Genomic DNA, 7,220 nt, shown 5'->3' on the forward strand with positions numbered 1-7,220 from the left:
GTTTTCTTCACTAGCCTTCATATTTATTGTAATCATTCTTCATTTAGACATCACTTGACTTTTTGTTTTCTTGGTTTTTTGCTTAAAGACTTTAATCAGCCCGAATGACTTCGCAGGTTTTTTATTGCCTAAGTGACATAATTTCGATTCGTTTCAAGAAAAACAAAGTTCTCATACTTTTTTCTGGATGAAATATAATGCTGAAAAACTCGGCTTTTTTTCTGCTTTTTCATTTTTCTATTTTCCTTCTCTTTCGGCGCAATAGATTTGGCCTATATTATAGTGGTTTAATGGCCACATTGCGTTTTTCGACGAGCGAAAAAATTTTCAGTGTGTGCCTGTATATGTTTTGAGAATGAGGGGAACTTATTAACTCAAGTATCGTTGATTTTTTTTTCGGCTGAAAGGATTTCTGACAAGGTATTTTTCGGCGTTGTTACCGTTTGGTAAATTTTTTTCGGTTGTTTATGTTACATTTCATTGTCTTAGCATGTTTTTTTTATTTGAAAACTAGTCTTATTGTTTTGATAGATCTACTTTTTTCATTACTTTTGATTTTTTCTAATTTAGCCGCTTTCTTGATTTGTATCGCAAGTTATACGAAGCTCAGCTTCGCCTCTGTGTATAAATTAATTTTTTTTAGATAATCAAAACTAGATTATATTCAAAATCAAAATTGGTAAGTTACCAAAAGACTATAAAATGCCAATTCAAATGGCAGGGATTGTTAAAAAGTCTGGAATGATCAAGGAGTCTGGCGTTGATATGTGCCGCGGAATTGAGGTAAGATGAGTTCGAGAATGGAGTCATTAGTGACAATGGGGTTGTTCAGGTGTCTGGGACGGTTGCTTCTTTGGCACGCTCTATCGACTCTCTCACAATGGCTGCATTGCCAATCTGGACGGCTAACGACAGCCGCTGTCTGAGGAAAGTCCCAGCTCTTTTGTCATCGGTTTCCGCGATAATGTTGCGGCAAAGCTGTTTCAGAAAGTCGTCGGTGTCGGTTCCGAGGCCGCCGAGGTGTTCGACTGCAACAGGCTGGAAAATGTAGTTTCTCGTCAGGCTCTCGTACTTCATTCGCTTTGCTTCTTCTTCTAAGTTAATTTGAAAAAAAGGTCAAGACATGATAACTATTCTGAAGTAAGCTCCAGCAAGGTAATCAATAATACTACTACTACTACTACTACTACTACTACTACTACTACTACTACTACAACTACTACTACTACTACTACTACTACTACTACTACTACTACTACTACTACTTCTACTACTACTTCTACTACTACTACTACTACTACTACTACTACTACTACTACTACTACTTCTAAAAGACTTTTTTCCCTAATAATGGGCAATGACAAAATAAAAAATAAAAACAGCACTAAGCGCGACAAGTCGCGAATTTATCCTTTTAAAAAAAGGAACATGAAGAGTTCAAATTAAAATCCGTCAGTTTGTTGAATAACAGTGTTTCTAGATGTTTTTTCACAGTTGATGGATTCTGCAACAGGTTGATCCCCTTTCCTGAAACATAGTTCGCGTTCTCCACGAAAAGAGGTGTTGATGGCGCTACATGCTGCTCACCAAGGTGTTTCGTGGATGCTGTCCAGAGCGCACCAACTCGTATTCTGGCCGCGCATGTCGGCAGACATTAATAGAACACGGTAAGGATGCCAAGATTGCAATCGAAATGCGCCGTCACAGGCACCACCCCATCCGTCTAATGTATGCCCGGTCACTGCGACCCCATTCGAAGCTATTTCTGCTGATTTATTTGAGCATCGGGGACATAACTATTTGGTGTTAGGAGACCGCTTGTCCGGTATGACAAAAAATTACAACACTAACAGCAGCACGGAATTATCTGGAACGGCGGCTCTAGTGGCGTGCCTGAAGTCCCTATTCGCGACGTTTGGTGTGTGTCAGGACCTGTCAAGTGGCGTGGGGAGGGGGGAGAATTCAACTCGTCTGTGCCATGGGAATGCTTGACAACGTGTTGTGTGCGACATCGTCTCACGTCTGCATACTTCTCACAATCAAACGGCAGGGCGGAAGTAGCCGTTAAACAAGCGAATAGAACGCTCATGGCAAACATTGGTCCAAACGGGTCACTCAACACTGACAAACTACTGAAGGCCATGTTAGCCATTCGCAACAAGCCTGACGCTGATAGTTAGATGTACCCCGCTCAGATACTGTTCAGACGACCACTGAAGGACTCTTTTGCATTTGCAATACAGCAGGACAGGTTCACGCAACACCTTGTCCGTTCCGTTTGGCGGGATGCCTGGAAAGAGAAGGAATCGGCTCTACGGTCTCGCTGCGTGCAGACGCTAGAGAACCTTCACCAAGGTGCTCGATCATTAGAGCCACTGAGGGTCGGTGACAGGGCGTTTGTGTAGAATCAATTAGGTAGTCATGCTAGGAATTGGGATCGGTCAGGTGTAGTGGTTGAGGTACGAGCCAACGAACAGTACGTGAATAAAATAGACGGGTCTAGTAGAACGACACAGGAATTGTCGGTTTCTTAGGAGGTATAGAATGCCCCAGTCCTTCCTGGTGGGGGTGCCACGATCTTCCAATAATCAATTTGCAGGCTACAGTTTACCGCAGTTGCCTGAGTTTACCCCCACTGATGGAACAAAGGTAGTTGAGTTACCGGTAGAGCATTCAGGACAAGAAGGTGCGGAGGAGCCGATGCCGCTTACAGTAGATACGACGTCCGATCAGTTACCAGGGGTGCTACCGGAATCGACATTGGGGACGCCAAGGGACACCGGGGACAAATTGAAGCCTCTAGTGGTGGCGTAAGATCGGCCAGTAGAGAACGGGGAACGAAGGCCAGGTTGGGTTATCGGCAGATTCTGGTAACTGGGTTGCGTTGTAGCTTGCGGCGATAGAGGTATATGCAGTCTCTGGCTCGGGGGATGTAGAGATATGGCCTGTGTGTATTAAAAGTTCCTTTTAACATGTAAATTAAATGTTTGTTTTATTTCAGATATTGCGTGAAGCATTGTTTGAATTGATGTTTTATTCAACGAGGAGTTTTCTTCACTAGCCTTCATAATTATTGTAATCATTCTTCATTTAGACATCACTTGACTTTTTGTTTTCTTGGTTTTTTGCTTAAAGACTTTAATCAGACCGAATGACTTCGCAGGTTTTTTATTGCCTATGTGACATAATTTCGATTCGTTTCAAGAAAAACAAAGTTCTCATACTTTTTTCTGGATGAAATATAATGCTGAAAAAACTCGGCTTTTTTTCTGCTTTTTCATTTTTCTATTTTCCTTCTCTTTCGGCGCAATAGATTTGGCCTATATTATAGTGGTTTAATGGCCACATTGCGTTTTTCGACGAGCGAAAAAATTTTCAGTGTGTGCCTGTATATGTTTTGAGGATGAGGGGAACTTATTAACTCAAGTATCGTTGATTTTTTTCGGCTGAAAGGATTTCTGACAAGGTATTTTTCGGCGTTGTTACCGTTTGGTAAATTTTTTTCGGTTGTTTATGTTACATTTCATTGTCTTAGCATGTTTTTTTTATTTGAAAACTAGTCTTATTGTTTTGATAGATCTACTTTTTTCATTACTTTTGATTTTTTCTAATTTAGCCGCTTTCTTGATTTGTATCGCAAGTTATACGAAGCTCAGCTTCGCCTCTGTGTATAAATTAATTTTTTTTAGATAATCAAAACTAGATTATATTCAAAATCAAAATTGGTAAGTTACCAAAAGACTATAAAATGCCAATTCAAATGGCAGGGATTGTTAAAAAGTCTGGAATGATCAAGGAGTCTGGCGTTGATATGTGCCGCGGAATTGAGGTAAGATGAGTTCGAGAGGGGAGTCATTAGTGACAATGGGGTTGTTCAGGTGTCTGGGACGGTTGCTTCTTTGGCACGCTCTATCGACTCTCTCACAATGGCTGCATTGCCAATCTGGACGGCTAACGACAGCCGCTGTCTGAGGAAAGTCCCAGCTCTTTTGTCATCGGTTTCCGCGATAATGTTGCGGCAAAGCTGTTTCAGAAAGTCGTCGGTGTCGGTTCCGAGGCCGCCGAGGTGTTCGACTGCAACAGGCTGGAAAATGTAGTTTCTCGTCAGGCTCTCGTACTTCATTCGCTTTGCTTCTTCTTCTAAGTTAATTTGAAAAAAAGGTCAAGACATGATAACTATTCTGAAGTAAGCTCCAGCAAGGTAATCAATAATACTACTACTACTACTACTACTACTACTACTACTACTACTACTACTACTACTACTACTTCTACTACTACTTCTACTACTACTACTACTACTACTACTACTACTACTACTACTACTACTTCTAAAAGACTTTTTTCCCTAATACTGGGCAATGACAAAATAAAAAATAAAAACAGCACTAAGCGCGACAAGTCGCGAATTTATCCTTTTAAAAAAAGGAACATGAAGAGTTCAAATTAAAATCCGTCAGTTTGTTGAATAACAGTGTTTCTAGATGTTTTTTCACAGTTGATGGATTCTGCAACAGGTTGATCCCCTTTCCTGAAACATAGTTCGCGTTCTCCACGAAAAGAGGTAATGATGGCGCTACATGCTGCTCACCAAGGTGTTTCGTGGATGCTGTCCAGAGCGCACCAACTCGTATTCTGGCCGCGCATGTCGGCAGACATTAATAGAACACGGTAAGGATGCCAAGATTGCAATCGAAATGCGCCGTCACAGGCACCACCCCATCCGTCTAATGTATGCCCGGTCACTGCGACCCCATTCGAAGCTATTTCTGCTGATTTATTTGAGCATCGGGGACATAACTATTTGGTGTTAGGAGACCGCTTGTCCGGTATGACAAAAAATTACAACACTAACAGCAGCACGGAATTATCTGGAACGGCGGCTCTAGTGGCGTGCCTGAAGTCCCTATTCGCGACGTTTGGTGTGTGTCAGGACCTGTCAAGTGGCGTGGGGAGGGGGGAGAATTCAACTCGTCTGTGCCATGGGAATGCTTGACAACGTGTTGTGTGCGACATCGTCTCACGTCTGCATACTTCTCACAATCAAACGGCAGGGCGGAAGTAGCCGTTAAACAAGCGAATAGAACGCTCATGGCAAACATTGGTCCAAACGGGTCACTCAACACTGACAAACTACTGAAGGCCATGTTAGCCATTCGCAACAAGCCTGACGCTGATAGTTAGATGTACCCCGCTCAGATACTGTTCAGACGACCACTGAAGGACTCTTTTGCATTTGCAATACAGCAGGACAGGTTCACGCAACACCTTGTCCGTTCCGTTTGGCGGGATGCCTGGAAAGAGAAGGAATCGGCTCTACGGTCTCGCTGCGTGCAGTAGCTAGAGAACCTTCACCAAGGTGCTCGATCATTAGAGCCACTGAGGGTCGGTGACAGGGCGTTTGTGTAGAATCAATTAGGTAGTCATGCTAGGAATTGGGATCGGTCAGGTGTAGTGGTTGAGGTACGAGCCAACGAACAGTACGTGAATAAAATAGACGGGTCTAGTAGAACGACACAGGAATCGTCGGTTTCTTAGGAGGTATAGAATGCCCCAGTCCTTCCTGGTGGGGGTGCCACGATCTTCCAATGGTCAATTTGCAGGCTACAGTTTACCGCAGTTGCCTGAGTTTACCCCCACTGATGGAACAAAGGTAGTTGTACCGGTAGAGCATTCAGGACAAGAAGGTGCGGAGGAGCCGATGCCGCTTACAGTAGATACGACGTCCGATCAGTTACCAGGGGTGCTACCGGAATCGACATTGGGGACGCCAAGGGACACCGGGGACAAATTGAAGCCTCTAGTGGTGGTGTAAGATCGGCCAGTAGAGAACGGGGAACGAAGGCCAGGTTGGGTTATCGGCAGATTCTGGTAACTGGGTTGCGTTGTAGCTTGCGGCAATAGAGGTATATGCAGTCTCTGGCTCGGGGGATGTAGATATATGGCCTGTGTGTATTAAAAGTTCCTTTTAACATATAAATTAAATGTTTGTTTTATTTCAGATATTGCGTGAAGCATTGTTTGAATTGATGTTTTATTCAACGAGGAGTTTTCTTCACTAGCCTTCATATTTATTGTAATCATTCTTCATTTAGACATCACTTGACTTTTTGTTTTCTTGGTTTTTTGCTTAAAGACTTTAATCAGCCCGAATGACTTCGCAGGTTTTTTATTGCCTAAGTGACATAATTTCGATTCGTTTCAAGAAAAACAAAGTTCTCATACTTTTTTCTGGATGAAATATAATGCTGAAAAAACTCGGCTTTTTTTCTGCTTTTTCATTTTTCTATTTTCCTTCTCTTTCGGCGCAATAGATTTGGCCTATATTATAGTGGTTTAATGGCCACATTGCGTTTTTCGACGAGCGAAAAAAATTTCAGTGTGTGCCTGTATATGTTTTGAGGATGAGGGGAACTTATTAACTCAAGTATCGTTGATTTTTTTTCGGCTGAAAGGATTTCTGACAAGGTATTATTCGGCGTTGTTACCGTTTGGTAAATTTTCTTCGGTTGTTTATGTTACATTTCATTGTCTTAGCATGTTTTTTTTATTTGAAAACTAGTCTTATTGTTTTGATAGATCTACTTTTTTCATTACTTTTGATTTTTTCTAATTTAGCCGCTTTTTTGATTTGTATCGCAATTATACGAAGCTCAGCTTCGCCTCTGTGTATAAGTTAATTTTTTTTTAGATAATCAAAACTAGATTATATTCAAAATCAAAATTGGTAAGTTACCAAAAGACTATAAAATGCCAATTCAAATGGCAGGGATTGTTAAAAAGTCTGGAATGATCAAGGAGTCTGGCGTTGATATGTGCCGCGGAATTGAGGTAAGATGAGTTCGAGAATGGAGTCATTAGTGACAATGGGGTTGTTCAGGTGTCTGGGACGGTTGCTTCTTTGGCACGCTCTATCGACTCTCTCACAATGGCTGCATTGCCAATCTGGACGGCTAACGACAGCCGCTGTCTGAGGAAAGTCCCAGCTCTTTTGTCATCGGTTTCCGCGATAATGTTGCGGCAAAGCTGTTTCAGAAAGTCGTCGAAGTCGGTTCCGAGGCCGCCGAGGTGTTCTACTGCAACAGGCTGGAAAATGTAGTTTCTCGTCAGGCTCTCGTACTTCATTCGCTTTGCTTCTTCTTCTAAGTTAATTTGAAAAAAAGGTCAAGACATGATAACTATTCTGAAGTAAGCTCCAGCAAGGTAATCAATAATAATAC

Source organism: Symsagittifera roscoffensis, chromosome 3 (assembly GCF_963678635.1).
Source record: "Symsagittifera roscoffensis chromosome 3, txSymRosc1.1, whole genome shotgun sequence".
Classification (NCBI taxonomy): Eukaryota; Metazoa; Xenacoelomorpha; order Acoela; family Convolutidae; genus Symsagittifera; species Symsagittifera roscoffensis.